Source organism: Myotis yumanensis, unplaced genomic scaffold, assembly GCF_028538775.1.
Source record: "Myotis yumanensis isolate MYYU_CA2020_CCGP unplaced genomic scaffold, mMyoYum1.0.hap1 SCAF_5, whole genome shotgun sequence".
NCBI lineage: Eukaryota > Metazoa > Chordata > Mammalia > Chiroptera > Vespertilionidae > Myotis > Myotis yumanensis.
In genome coordinates this window covers 21994744-22010381 of record NW_027223756.1, presented here as the reverse complement: position 1 = coordinate 22010381, position 15638 = coordinate 21994744, and the positions used below count along the sequence as shown (strand labels likewise).

General features: G+C 48.3%; 1 long non-coding RNA gene across 2 annotated transcripts in view; it reads right to left on the bottom strand.

Annotated features, from left to right (window-relative positions):
- Nucleotides 1–4506: 4506 nt before the first annotated feature.
- Nucleotides 4507–15638, bottom strand: part of LOC139011617 (uncharacterized) — a 55735-nt gene continuing 44603 nt past the window's right edge. The window contains exon 4 of one of the 2 annotated variants that reach the window (XR_011471608.1): nucleotides 4507–4861. This is a non-coding gene — a long non-coding RNA (uncharacterized lncRNA). Of the gene's footprint in view, nucleotides 4862–13347; nucleotides 14016–15638 lie in introns of those variants that run through there. The other variant, XR_011471609.1, reaches the window with a different exon arrangement.

The following is a 15638-nucleotide window of genomic DNA, read 5'->3' as shown; positions in this document are numbered from 1 at the left end:
AAGATGGTTGGCAGGGGAGGGCAGTTGGGGGAGATTGGGCTGGCAGGGGAGCAGTTAGGTGTCAATCAGGCTGGCAGGGGAGCAGTTAGGGGGTGATCAGGCTGGCAGGCAAAAGCGGTTAGGGGCAATCAGGCAGGCAGGTAGGCGAGCGGTTAGGAGCCAGCAGTCCCTCATTGTGAGAGGAATCCCAGATTGGAGAGGGTGCAGGCCAGGATGAGGAACAACCCCCCTCCCCCCCCTCCCCGCACAAATTTCGTGCACCGGGCCTCTAGTATACCAATAAATCAACAAGCCAATAAATAAGTAGAAACCACCTCAGTGTCCATCCACAGAAGATTTGCTAAGTGAATTATGCTGTAGCCACATAATGAAACACCATTTGGATATTTTCTAAATGATGCCTATCTAGACATACTTACAGGGAAAGACAACTGCACCGTAGTGTTAAATGAAAATGTCAACTGCAGAAGGGTCTGTTGAAATGATCCAAATTTGTAAATTCATGAGCAGCAGTGTAGAGGAATCTTTACGAAATTATTTATAGTGGCTGTCTCTGGGGAATGGCATGGGGGTGGGGTTGGTGATGTTTTACTTTCTACTCTATAATGAGAGGTATTATTTGGGGTTATCATTTTCATAGTACAAATTTTATTAAATATTGATGCCCCAAAGCAGTTGAATAGGATAAAAAAGGAAAAGAGGTTATTGGGAGGTTGTCGGTTACCCAAAAAGAAGCAGGTTTTGGCAGAGTAGTGGCGTGGAGATTAACAAAGCAGTGTGGAGAAAAGTGGGGTCAGCAGGTGCGTCATTTCTTCCCCTGTATGTCAGATGGAGAAGGAGCCGGAGAAAAGAAGAAATTTGGGATGTTGCAGAAGCCCTAAGGCAGTGGTCTGCAAACTCATTAGTCAACAGAGCCAAATATCAACAGTACAACAATTGAAATTTCTTTTGAGAGCCAAATTTTTTTTTAATGTTTTTAAATTAGCATTATGATTTTTTTAAAAATATATTTTATGGATTTTTTACAGAGAGGAAGGGAGAGAGATAGAGAGTTAGAAATATCGATGAGAGAGAAACATCGATTAGCTGCCTCCTGCACATCTCCTACTGGGGATGTGCCCACAACCCAGGTACATGCCCTTGACCGGAACCGAACCCAGGACCTTTCAGTCCGCAGGCTGACGCTCTATCCACTGAGCCAAACTGGTTTCGGTGAGAGCCAAATTTTTTAAACTTAAACTATATAGGTAGGTACATTGTTATTAACTTAATTAGGGTACTCCTAAGGCTTAGGAAGAGCCACACTCAAGGGGCCAAAGAGCCGCATGTGGCTCGCAAGCTGCAGTTTGCCGACCACTGCCCTAAGGGAAGGTCCAGGGATGGACAAGGGAAGAATAAGATAAACAGATAGATTTAGTAAAGAAGGAAGGAATGAAGGAAGGAGAGGGGAGAGGGGAGGGAAGGGAAAGGAAGGGAAGGAGGAAGGAAGAAAGGAAGGAAGGAAAGACGGGAGGGAGGGAGGGAGGGAGAGAAGGAAGGAGGGAGGGAAGGAAGGAGGGAGGGAAGGAGGGCGATGGTAGTTGTCACTCTTAAAAATTTGAAAATGTTGGGTGGCCTCAGACGTATCAGTCAAGTGGGCAGGAGGTGGGGTGGAGTAGGGCAGTGTGAGCTTGGATTGGAGGCTGGAGTTGATTAGAGGACCCGATTTCTGACTAGCTCAGAAGGGATGGCAAGGAGCTCCCAGCTGGTAGACCTGCTGGTCCTCCCATTCCTGACCCCCCATTCCAGGTCTCCAGGCTTCCTGGTGCCAACACACCCTTGGCTCTCTGGGCCCCAACTCTTTGTTTTCTAGAGCCTCCCTGGGGATGTGAAGGTGAGGGAGGGCAGAGGGTGGGTGGCCTGTGGCTACCGCTACTAACAATGCTGCTTCCGGGTATTTTGTCCCTGGTGGAATAGGATATTTTTGTTGTTGTTGTTAAGGTCTCGGCTTTCTAGAGTATTCTAGTAGTGACTGAAGGCTCTGAGAGCCAAAGTCTTCACACCCTGGGTCGGCTAGGAATCAGCAGACCGTGTGTCTGAGACTGGAACCAGCAACTCATTAGTATTGATAATTGCATTGTTTCTGAAATCATTCTCAGCAAATGGTACTTTGAGTGTGGAAGGGGAGGAAAGGAGGGAAAAGAGGAGGAGAAAAATAAGAACAGGGAAGGAGGAAGTGAGCCGGCAAATCTCAGAAGGAGGGAAGAGGGGTAGGTGCTAAAGCAGAATGTGTGCCCTCTCTGCAGCGCACCTGGAGGGTTGAGGAGCCTGGGTGAGGAGATTCAGTTGTTGCCTCTGGGTAGGGAGAAGTGCTAGGAGCCTGCGGTCTCCATGCAGGGACCCATCCTCGTCCTCACATATTTGGAGGCGGGCTCTGGAGGATGAGCGACAAACTCACAGTTTATACTTCATATCTAAGGTACACTTGTGGTCAGGAGGAACGTCCACTCCTTCTTGGGGGAGTGGGTCAGGATAGCCCTGCTGGGCTGGGCTAAGTCAAGGTCTGCTCTTTTGATAATCAGAAGGCTCCGGGCCAACTATATCAAGAAGAAAAGATCCTGAAGGCACAGTATGTAAGAATGTCAGTACTAGGTCCTGGCTGGGTAGCTCAGTTGGTTAGAACGTGATCCCGATATGCCAAGATTTCAGATTTGACCCCTGGTCAGGGCACATACAAGAATCAACCAATGAATGCATAAGTAAATGGAACAACAAATCAATGTTTCTCTCTCTGTCTTTCTCTCAAATCAATAAATTAAAAAAAAAAAATGCCAGTGCCGGAAGGAATCTTAAAGATCTTCCAGACAGAATTTATCCCTTCCTCTTCCCTGCCCTCTGTGGCACTTCTTGCAGACAACATGCTGTATTATAATTTATTGGCATACAGCTATCAAAAACAACAACAACAACAAACACCCTATGTTGCATTGCCAAAGCATGGCCTCTAGCTGGGGTAGAGTTACTGAATGTCCGTGAGTGTTTGTTTCACCTAGTCTTACCCCCTTGTTTACTGATGAGAAAAAATTAGTCCAAAACACTGGAGAAACATACCAAACTTGCTCAGGCTAATGACACACTGGAGGTTTAGCTCCAGGCTGGGCCATTCGGGCCAAGACATGAAGGCTTTCCACAGTGCACAGCGAGCTGGAGAGAACTGAGTTGCAACACACAGTGTGTCCTGCACAGGGTAGCTGGCAGCTACACTGTGGAAACAGCCTTATAAGCAAAGAGATTTACAAGAGTATCTGGTTAAGGAGGCAAGTCCCCCAAAGATGCTCTAACCCTGAGGTAGAGTGTACGAGGTACCAGCTTTCCTCTTTGCATTAAGAAGTGGTCCCATCTCCTCCATAAGGGAGTTGCCCTTTGAATCCTCTCAGATATGCTCAGAAAGAACCTTAAGTAGAGTCAGGCCTCCAGGTGAGCGGCTGAGTTGGGTATCAGGGATGATAAAGGGTCAATCTTTGAATTAACCCTTTGTATAAACACCCTTTAAACTTTGCTCAGACAAAAAGAGAGAAGGTGAAATCCTCCTGGAGGCATTTCCTCTGAACACCAGCCACCACATATGTTCTTGAAAAGGAAAACAGGGCTCTGTGACCAAGAAGGATGGATAAAGGCCACTTTCTAAACCTGCCCTGGGGGAGTGTCCACATGCATGAGCACACTAAAGGCACTGAGAAATCCTGCAGTGAAGAATCCGGTTGAACTTTGTGCAAACCAGTATTGCACATAATTATGTCGCCAGGGAACACTTTGTTCCCTGTCACCCTCAGGACAATGGCTCTCAGGCCTTTTTGTTCACAGCACACTTTCAGGTTCTGGAATTTGGGGCAGCACACTTGAAATCGGTAATGTGGGCAATGCGCATGGGAGGGGCTAGTATTTACCAAGGTCTCTCCCTGAGGCCAGAACTGGTAGGGTTCACTCAGTGCCCCTTAGCTGGAGGTTGACTTGACCTTGTCTCTGCTTTATATATTCCCAAAACCAAGTCCCCACCTATTCCGGAAAAGTTTTCATTGAAATGCCTTGTTATTGCATTATTCAGCTGACCCCACTCTTCAAAGACACTTAGCTCTAAGTTCTCCCCACCTGGCATCATTACAACAGTGTGATGTGCAGCTGAAGCAAAAGGAACTTTCTCGCATCCTGAAAAAAGTTTGGTAGCACATCTGTAAATGATTTAAAACACACAGGCTGAGAGCACTGGCCCCGGAAATGGTATTCCAAGAAGTAATCCAGGAGGGCTGTTAAAAGGAGGCATTCCTGCGGAGTTCGCTCGGGCTGGCCCTTGCTTCTCAGAGGCATGGAAGGCTGGTTGGGGCTGCTGGACCCCTGGAAGCCAATGTCTGGCATCCTCTGAAGCACAGAAGCAGAAAGTAGCATCAAATCCTGTCAATGAAAGAAACATCCAAATCTGTAGAGAGTTTTTATGAGTTTATTTGAGCCAGATGGATAACAATTCCTGGGAAGCAAAACCTCAACAGGTTGAGATGCTCTGGAGAATGGCAGTTTTCCCAGTTATTTTGTACATTAGAATCAAAGGAGGAGACGCAGAGGGTTACATGAAATCCACTGGTGTAGACTAAGGGGGCGGGAGAAAGCAAAGCGGGGAAATCGCTGAGACTGGATAAAAAGTAAAACAGAGAAACGCATACACCTTTTACATCAGCGGGAACAGGACAGTGAGCATTTCCAGCGCATAGAGATGGTATGTGGGCAGCAGATCACACGGAGGTTCTGTGGCCTGCCTCCTGGTGTCTGCTTTTGTTCCTTGAGGGGGCCAGCAAGGAAGAGTCCCCTGACATCTCAAAGGCATGTTATCCTAGATGCAAAAAGACTAAAGTCAGACACAAGACAAAAGGTGAAGCTTGACCTTTGCCAAGGAAGCAACAGGCCTAGGGCGTGACTACACCGTGACCCCCTTTCAGTGAGCAATTTTTATGTTCAGACCACCCCTATGCGGTTACTGTTGGTCTCTGAGTTTGTAGGACCTGCCATGCTGGCCTCCCCTGAGCTTGCCATGTTTAGTATGTGGGCCCTGTTTTGTCCACAATCCCATTTTCCTCTATTTATTTACTTATGTGTTTGTTTGTTTATTTTCTTTCCAATTCTTTAAATAGCAAATTTCATGGAAAGGGCTTTGGTGTTAATTTATTTAATTACATGCTTGTGATTGGTTATTTTTAAAGCAACCTTCCAGAAAATCACACTAACCCTTAATTAATTCTCATTAGGGAAATTATGATGCATAAAAGGACATCCGTCAAGAAGAGCAAAGACCCCTTGCATCCTCTTCCTGGCTCTGCCACTAGATAAGCAAGTGTCTTCACCCCTCTGAGGCGCACTTTCCTTCACAGCAAAAGGCTGAATCGGATTATGAAACTTCTATAATATTTTCAATTCCGGTATGAGTCTGATTTCTAAAAGGTGCGAGAAATAGTTCTAAAGTTAATACATAGAAAGTAAATGAAGGATTGTGAACTGTTGGAAGAAAAAGAAAAAAACTGGGCCAAAATGGAGTCACTTTCGCTAAGCCAGTTCACCCAACCAAAACAATAACCATCTAATGAACTATCTTTCAGCCTTTCCCAGGAGTGGAATTTTAAATTCATCCAGCTGGCCCGGCTGGAGTGGCTTACTTGGTTGGAGCATTGTCCCATGCACCAAAAGGTTGCCAATTCAATTCCCAGTCAGGGCACGTATCTAGGTTGTAGGTGTATCCCTGGTAGGAGGTATACAGAAGGCAATCAATTGATGTTTCTCTCTCTCTTTCTTTCTCACTCCCTTCCTCTCTCTAAGCATGTCCTCAGGTAAGGATTTTTAAAAAATTAATAAATCAATCCATCAGTCTGGAGTCTTCTGATTGATACTGGTGAGGTAATCTACATGATACCATTACCGTGCCCTACCCCCCAAAGATGACCTGGCCTAAAAATAAACCTTTTATTTTTTCTTTTGCTAATAACTCCCTTGCCCCACCCTCCTGTCTATAAAAACCTTCCATTTTGTACAACCCCTTGGAGCACCCTCCTAGCTATTAAATAGGATGTGCCATATTCACACATTGCTTAATAAAGCCAATTAGATCTTCAGATTTACTGACTTTTGTTCTAAGTTCTTCGAGGGCTATTATCTGTGTGGTCTCACAGCATGGCTGTGAGCTAGGAGTCGCTATTACCTTCTCTCACAGATAGTAAGATGCAAATCTCTTGCAGAGGTCAAGGGCCTTGACCAGGACAACCAGGAGAGTAAGTAGGAGTAAGCACTGGGATTTGAATCCTGACTCTAGAGCTGATGGATTTTCCAAAACATCAGGCTTAAGGGTATAGTGACAGATCTGGGAGTGTATCTTTCAATGACAGGAAATGTGTGTGAAAGAGAAATCTAAGAAAGAAAACACAAATACCTAAAGAGGGAAGATTTCTAAAAGGGGCTGATGCAAGAACAAAACTCAATCGTCCAGCCAGAGCACAGACTGGAAACTGCCTCGCGCAGGCCCCAGCCGTTGGACCAGGGTTGGTATGTTGCCCAGACGGTGGAGGTTCCGGGGCTGGGTTCAGGAAGGAGTGAAGTAAGCTGCAGGGCAATCCCCAGAGGGAGGAAGCTGGCAAGTGTCCAAGGGAAGGTGGTCTGAGCCTGACCATGAAAACTTAGAAGCCTTGCATCTCCCAGCTACTTGGAAGCCTGGAAGTCATCCCATCCAACCTCCCACCCAAAGCAGGAATTCCCTTTCAGCACCGGGTGGGTGTTTGGCTGAGCGCTGCAGAGGTGGAGCTTGCTGTTTGTGAGACGGCCTTCTCTATCAGACAGCTGGACACCCGAACAGAACAGAAAGCTCCCTTCCTTTTCATGGGACCAAGTAGCCTGATGGTGATTTCTACCAGGTTCTGCCTCCAGGGGTCCCATAAATTACCTGGGACCCCTTTCCTATGTTAGGCTTCAGAAATTAGGAGACTAGCTGAGCCTTTTACCACCAAGCTAGAGACTGGCTCCTGCAGACATTCCTCATGGGGCAGGTCTTTTCCCAACACCCTCTCAGTCACCATCCTGTCAGCATTATCAGACTGGCCAAGGCCCACATGCCACAATGTTTGCGGTGGGCTTCAGGATCTGAAGGAGGGGCCGACGCACAAATGAAAATACTATACAATAAATATGAATTTAGAAGGCATGGGGGGCCAGGTGGAGAACTCTCTCTTGGAGAGGCACACCGACTTCTGACCATCTGTTTTTTATTTACTTGAATACACATTTGCCCTTTAGCAATGCATACAGGCATATCAAAGGTAAAGTTTGGTAAACAGTAAAAGGATTATCAGGTTAGGGAATTGCCTTGAGCCATTGAGCCCACAGCAGGGCAATATTAGCTGATTTTCAGCCCTGCTGAATATCCAAGTTCATTGGCCTTCCAATGGGTCTTTTTGTATTAATATGCTAACTACTGTTGGTTTTAGCCTCTGGCACCCACAGCTTACCTTGGTGTCTGGGGAAGGACCTGGTTCAGGGCCTGCCATGTGATATAGGCACAATGTGATTGATTATTTGAAAAGAATTGAACAAGGAAACTGCAAGAGGAAAAATATGGCAAAAGATGAGAGCCTGGGCCCTTCACAGCGTTGCTTAAATAGCCTCTATGTCCATCTGCATATCTGGGGCCACTTTCCAGATCTTTCCTGGGAGGAGCTATTTTCCCCCCAAGGTGCACTTGGGACACAGGGACACTGATCCCTGCTGAAGACTTGAAAGGAGTGTTTTAGGGATCAGCATTATAACCCCAGTACTGAGCCCAGGGCCTGGCCCATAGTAGCTGCCAAAGAAACACTGAACAAATGAATGAGCTTATTGTGCACCTACTATGTGTCAAGTTCGGGCATGTATTACACATATTGCTTGGTTCAAACCTTACAACTCCGTGATTAAGAAATTAACACACCCATTTTACAGATGAGGAAAGTGAGAATCCAAGAGTTGAGGACCCTTACTCAAAGTGACTCAACTGGTAAGTTGAAAAGCCATGATTCAAACCCAGACTTGCTTATTTCTAAAACCCATGCATTTAACTGCATCATATTGCCTTTAAGGCAAAAAAGGAAAAGACAGACAGGCAGAAGGCAGATGAAAAAGACAAAGAAACTGAAAAAGAAAGAACATGTAAAACAGCCTTGTGAACTGTGGAGTTCTCTGTAAAAGGAAGCATTGGGGCCAGTGTGAGAAATCAGGGGTGGAAAACTCCAGATTTGGATGTGCCTGCTTGGCACGCAGGAGTGTTTGGGGCAGAGTTTTTACAGCTCTGGAGCTCCCTGCACTCACAGGCACCGGAAGACACTCACCTCTTTCTCCAGCGACTGGTTGGCAAGCCCAGCTTTGCCCCCATCCAGGTCAGGAGACCTAGGCCAGGCCAGCCAAAAAGTCCCCCAGGTTGTACCTGGCCCCTTGGCATCCCCTCCTCCATCCAGGCATTTCCTCCAGGCCTTGCCTAGTCCACTATGTCCCTTGGACGCCAGCAAGGACACCATTGTATGACTTTTGTCCCAGTTTAGGCCACAAGGGTTTTACAGAGCATGTGTCTCATGACCAACTTTGTCCTTAACTCCTAAAAGAAACCATAGCTGGAATCCCCTATCCCAGCTGTGCATATGCTAATGGGGGATGCTGAGGCATGGAGGCCGCTGCACACAGGGTACCGTCTCTATGTATATCAGGTGCTCCCCAGCTCATTCCCTTCAATGCAGCTGAGCAATCAGACTTACAAAGCAATCCAAACCTCATCCCTTCCCTGTCCTGCTTCAGACCCTCCTGGCTGTGCTTAGAATCCCCACTAAACTCCCATGAGGCCCGCCAGATCTCCTGCCCCACTCCCCTGCCTCCTCTCGTGCCCCCCAGCTCCCTCATGGGCCAGTGTTCAGAGCCTCATGCCTGTTCCCCCACCTGTCCCGAGTCCAGGCTGGTCCCTCTGCCCAGACAAGCTGTCTCCTTCTCTCCATGGACCAACTCTCCTCCTTCTAAACCTCAGGCCCTCAAGGCAGCCACCACTCAACCCCAGGCCAGGTGGTACCCCTTGTTATAAGTCCTGAAAGCAACCTCTAATCCTTCTACGTGCTTTTAATTGTTTGTTTAAAATCCATCTCCCCTGACAGACTGTAAGCTCCATGGAGCCGCAGACTGTATCTGCCATGTCCACAGTCCCCTCCTCAGAGCTGTAGACCACAGAGGAAATATCTGAGGGTGTGAGGCATGCTAGCCTGGCGGTGGGCCTGGCTGGCGGCATGCTTCAGGCCACTGGCTCCCGCTCTCTGGGCCTCAGTTTCACCAACTATAAAATGGGCCAGGTAAGCCCTGAGGCCTCTGGCCCTGCTAATGTTCTAGGCTCAACAACGGGAGAACTCTCACAGTGAAGCAGCAGCCAAAGATAATTTTAGATTGATCCCACCCGTGAAGGAAGACCCTGGGAATGTGACTCCCTCCCGTGGTACGGGCTGTGTTTACAAAACAAACCCAAATCATCATAAATCATTCCAAGTGGAGCTGCCTGGGTTGAAGCAAGAAGACAAAAATACCTCTGGGCACAGCTCCTCCGGGCCCCCACCCAGCCCCAGAGGAGCAGGACCAGCGCGGTGCCCTCTGCAGAGCCGGGGCCCGGCTTTCCTTTGTAGTCCGGGCCCCTCGGTGGAGCGCTTCTCCTTCCCTCCAGACACCTAAGCCCTGCTGGTACCTTCAGTGTCCGGGGACCTTGCAAAGAGGAAATCCCCTAAGACCAGGGGTTGACTCCAAGGTCAGCCACGTCTGAGCTGTGTGTTGCCTTCACAAATGTTTCCTCCGTTCTGACCCGAGCTTTCCTCTCTGTCAAATAGGGCTTCCAACACGGCTCTAATGACCTTGGGATGACTTTTGGCCCTGGTTTCCTCCTTGGTTGCTGAGTAAAACGCGGCCAACGGGAGTCAGCATTTTATCTCTAACAGGGGAACCGGTGGTGTAGTCCCCAGGTCAGCACATTGCCCAGCCCGGCTCAGCTGGCCGTGAAGGGAGATCTAACGCAAACCTTCCCCCAAGTCCCCGAGTCGGCAGGGGCCCTAGCCCTTAGCCAGACCCAGTCCCAAGATATGCCTCTGCAAGACCGTCTGGGCCCCTGGGATTCTGGGGCCTTGAAGTCTCAGCGTAGCTGAGGGTTCAGAGCGTGTCCTTTGAGGCCAGCCGGGCCTTGGTTGAGTTTCTCTCGGCTGCTGACCAGCTCTGTAAGCTTTGGTTTCCCCTTCAAGGAAACAGAGTTGACTGGCCTAAAGCACATAGCTTTGTAAGCATGTCCCATGTTAGGCATTAAAAAAAAAATAGTGTCATTAGGGGATCAATGGTGATGGAAAATAAAATTCAATTCAATTAAAAAAAATAGGGATATTGTTATTGCCACTGTCATTTTTATTCCAGGGCCAGGACCCTGCCTATGCCTTCACCCCACCTCCACACACCTGGGTCTTCCCTCCATCCCCCACATTTTCTTTCTACTTCTGCCTTGTCTCACCTGCCTCATCATCCTCCCTGTTTTCCTCTCTAACAACTCTGTGAGACAAACATTTCTCAGTTTACCGTAGTTTACTCATATTGCTCAGGACATACCTCTGGAAACAAAAGTTCTGGACAAAGCAGTCTTGCTCAATGAGTGTACCAAATGCAAGTGTCGTTATGGGACACTTGGGCATCTGGGTGCTGTGGCACAGGAAATAGATTCCTGGACTGTTTGGAGTTGAGATTTTTAGACCTGGCTTGGCCACTAATGACAATTGCAATTTCACATCCCTGAAATCTTAGTCTTCTTATCTGTGAAACTAAAACATCTATTTTTTAAAAAAAATTTATAAGCCTTTTTCCTAGCTAGACAAAACCCCATCCCTCTGAGAAATCTTTTGCAGAATCTCAATATATAAAATATTTAACAGAATAACTGCTCTGGATATAGGCGGTATCATACATATATAGGTGATACACACACACACACACATATCTATCTATCTATCTATATATATATATATATATAGAGAGAGAGAGAGAGAGAGAGAGAGAGAGAAAAGAGAGAGAGCATAATATCCAAATCGACCAAATGACCAAACAGCAGAACGACTGTCCGGATGACCTTCCGGACGACCACGCTATGGCACGCACTGGTGCCAGGACAGCCAAGGCAGATGCAATGCGATTGGTCGGGGGGCCCTGCCATCATCCCACAATCACCCCACAGATGGAGGCCCTCTGCGGGGCGATCGATGGAGGGCTCTGTGATCCATCACCCCACAGAGGGAGGCCCAGGACACCGGCTGGCGGGGTGATCGATCTGGGGAGCGGGGGGAGGTGGCTCTGTAATCGCCCCAAAGAGGGAGGCCCAGGCCACTGGTCTGTGACACCATGGTGGGTGTGCGGGGCCAGCCAGCCATCTCCCTGCAGAGGGAGGCCCAGGCCAACCAAGCGATTGTACCCCATGCCTGTCAGCCACAGAGAAAGGTGAGTGTTGGCAGGGGGCAGTACTGCACAGATGCCAAGCAGTGGCAGTGGCGGGAGCAGGGCCAGCTGCCGGCAGCCAGAAGAAGGAAAGCCCCAATAGGCCCTGATTGCTGGCCAGGCCTAGGAACCCTACCTGAGGGGTCCCGGATTGTGAGAGGGCACAGGCTGGGCTGAGGGACACTCCATCCCATGCACAAATTTCATGCACTGGGCCTTTAGTGTATATATATATACATTATATATATATATATATATATATATATATACAGCCTAAATGACCATTAAGTCTGAATGACCAGAATGACCGGTCGACCAGTTGCTATGACATATACTGACCACCAGGGGGAAGACACTCAATGCAGGAGCTGCCCCCTGGTTGTCAGTGTACTCCCACAGCGGGAGTGCCACTCAGCCAGAAGCCAGGCTCACAGCTGGCGAGCGCAGCTGTGGTGGCAGGAACCTCTCCCGCCTCCACTTCAGCGCTACCAGGTGACGGCTGCAGCGGAAGGCGCAGCAGGGCGGATGAGCCCCTTCGCTGCCGCTTTGGCACTGCTACATCCTTCAGGGGGATGTCGGACTGCCAGGTTTTGGCCCGATCCCCACAGGCCAAGCAGGAATCAGGTTGAAACCCGGAAGTCCGACATCCCCTGAGGGGTCCTGGATTGCAAGAGGGCGCAGGCCAGGCTGAGGGACCCCACCCATGCATGAATCCGTGCACTGGACCTCTAATATATATCAGGCTCTGGCCTGGCCTGGTAGCCTTCCTGGACTTCACACAGTCTTGCCCCTTCCCCTCACCCCCAGGGCAGCAGAGAAGTCCCTCTGCACATACCCATAGGCATCGTAAAGCCCTGCTTACATAACTCGTTGTGCCTCAGTTTCTTCCCCGTGTTGAATGGGGAAAATAACTAGTCCTCACAGTGTTGGCTGTAGGAATTAAATAAATTAATATACCCTTGGCACAGTGCCTGGACTACAGCAAGTGCTCAATAACATTGAAGCATCACTATTATTACTACCGCCACTCGATTGTTACGATGTCTCTCAGCCAGAAGCCTTAGGAATCTCTGATCATTAGATTCACCGCACAAATGTGCCCACATATAGAGATTGTAAATTATGCCCCCACCCGCCATCCCACCACCACTGTCTTCACGGACATAAGAAGAGATGGGATGTTATTTCACAAAGTGGAAAAATTCTGTTTCTATTGAAAGCTGTGTTTTGTAAAACAGTATTGCACTATTCCTTTCACTCCTTGATTCCTTTGACAAGCATTAACAGAGCTCCCATTCTGCGTGCCAGGGTTGGTGCTAGGAATATAAATAGAAAAGACAAGTAATGGGAAGAGAGAACACACATTAACGATGCCAGCCAGTCTGTGTTCTGCAGCTGGCGACCCAGGCAGACATTCATCCAGCAAATATTTATTGTGCAACTACTACGAGCCAGGCAGCTTGCTTAGGAGCAGCAACGATGAAGAAAGACCAGCCCCTACCCTTGTGGGGCTCGATTTCCAAGGGGTATGGATAAGAATTTCATAGAAAAAAGCAGAGGATGTGGGGGTGTGGGAGGTGGAGTGGGGGAAGGGAAGGCAGCCCCACTGAGAACAAGATAAGGCTTCAGCAGAGCTCCATTCCAGAGAGGGACCAGGGTGTGGCCCCAGGCAAGGTGGGGCAAAGGGAACGGCGTGTACAAAATTATTTATCCCAGGGATTTCCAAGAACACTACTGTTTGCCTCTATTAACTCGCTCCTAGGAGGACAGGCGCACACTCTACTTTTTTGGGAACCAATTTTTTAATGTTTTAAACACGCTGTTCTATAAACAATTATTGAGGGGACATGTGACATAAGCAATATGATTTTAAACTGATCTTAGCATTCATCTCCTCATGGTAATAAATAGGCCGGGGTCTTGTTCCACAGAATGTTTCATTCTGGGAAGCTGGCTCGAAAACAATTAATTGCGTTGGAGGGAACCTGAGCATGAGTTTGAATGTGGTGCACAGCAAAGAGCTAAAGATCTGGAGAAGACCGAGTTCAGACCCCAGATTCTTACTAATTGAATTTCTTCTCTCTGAACCCTTTTTTAATCACAAAACGGGAATCACACATGACATAACTGATGTACAAGTGACCGACAGGTGCTAAGGAACAGAGAAGCCATTTGTATTTATGTCAATAACTTCCTTTCTTTGTTTCTATGATTCCCTTGCCCCCAAGCATGATGAAATAAGATTATATTTGTGGCACCTGTATGTTTTTTGTTAAGAAGGAAGGATAGCTCTAGCTGGTTGGGCTCAGTGGATAGAGTATCGGCCAGCAGACTGAAGGGTTGCAGGTTGGATTCCGGTCAAGGGCATGTGCCTCGGTTGCAGGCTCGATCCTGGCCCTGGTCGGAGTATGTGCAGAAGGCAACCAATTGATGTGTCTCTGTCATATAATGTTTCTTTCTTTCTGTCTCTCCCCTGCTTTCCACTCTCTCTGAAAAAAAAAAAAAAAATCAATGAAAAAATATCCTTGGGTGAGGATTAACAAAAAGAGAGAGAGAGAAAGAAGGATCCACGTCTAACGATGGCCTTGTATTTGTCTTGGGTTCACGAGTCACCAAGAACTCTCCAGTATAACCTGCCAAGGAACCCCATCCCAGTCAGGAGCCTTCTCTACCCTTAAATTCCCGGGGGAGTAGGCTGGGCTCTCGCCTCTGCTTAGACACAATCCCCATGAGCCAGATTCCAGCTTCCAGGACCCTGCTCTCTGTCCCCCACACCCTGGCACTTTCACACCAGTCGACCTCATCCCTGTCCTTCACACTGTCCTCGCCTTCTCCATCCCAACCACCATGCCAGCTTTCCCCCCCTTTTTTTCCACATCTGAATCCACCACTTCCAACCTGTTTGTCTTTAGAGTAAGATCTCCATGCCTCACATCTTATTTTTTATCCATAAAAAAGGATCTGATAGAGGAACCTACCCCATAGGGTTGTTTTCAGGGTTAAAGGTGATTGTCAGTTTTTAAAATATTTTTATTGATTTTTATTTTATTTTATCTTTTCCATCACCATTTATCCCCTCTATGCCCTCCTCCCCCAACCCTCCCAATCACCACACTGTTGTCATGTCCATGAGTGCTCTTTCTCTTTATTTTGTCAATCTCCCCACCCATTTTTATTGGTTTTAGAGAGAAAGGGAGAGAGAGAGAAACATGGATCAGCTACCTCCTACACACCCCCTACTGGGGACCTAGCCTGAAACCAGACATGTGCCTGGCCCAGGAATCGAACCAGGGACCTCTTGGTGCATGGGACAGTGCTCACCCAACTGAGCCACACCAGCCAGGGTGGTGAGTGTGCGTTTTCAGGACTTCATACAATTGAAGAAAATTGTCAGTACTAGGAAAGTATTTATTATTGTTACTATTCCCCATATTTTCTTCCTCCCTCCCTCCCTCTCTTGCTTCCTTCTTCCCTATTCTGATTCCTTTCCCTCTTCCCGTCCACTCCCCCTTCCTTCTCCTTCCCTCTCTCCCTTCCCTTGGCCTGGTGTGCCCCCGCCTCCCCTCACCCTGACAGCTTCCCCAGCCGTGAGTCATGGGAGTTTGCTCCCACACTGGCTCCCGAAAGCCTCTGGCTGGCAGAGGCGGACACAGGCCTGGGCGGGAGGCGGCGGCTGCCAGGCCGGGATTTGCCAGAAGGAGCGGCCTGGTGCTGGACTCGAGGTACTTCTAGGACTTGAACATGCATTTATGGAGCCATCAGCTGTTATTTTGGGGAACTATAAGAGGCCTAAAGTCCCCCAGGACTGGGAGAGGATAAACATTGTATTGCCCATCTTTGCTAAAAGGGGAGAAAGATTGATTCTGGTCATTTTAAGCCGTTCTTTTAATATCTGGGAAACTCTCCCCCAAGTCCTCTCCCAACCTGCGAGGGCCAGGGCTCTCGCTGAGCCTGCTCATTTCTTTCCCAGTTTGAATCTGGCATCGAGCCCTGACACCCATGGCCTTTTCTTCGCTTCTCTGCTAGATGCCGAGCTCCTGGAGGGCAATCCTCTGTCCCCTTACACTGAACTGACAGTCCCGTGCATGCAGTGAAGAGCATGGCCCCTTGGG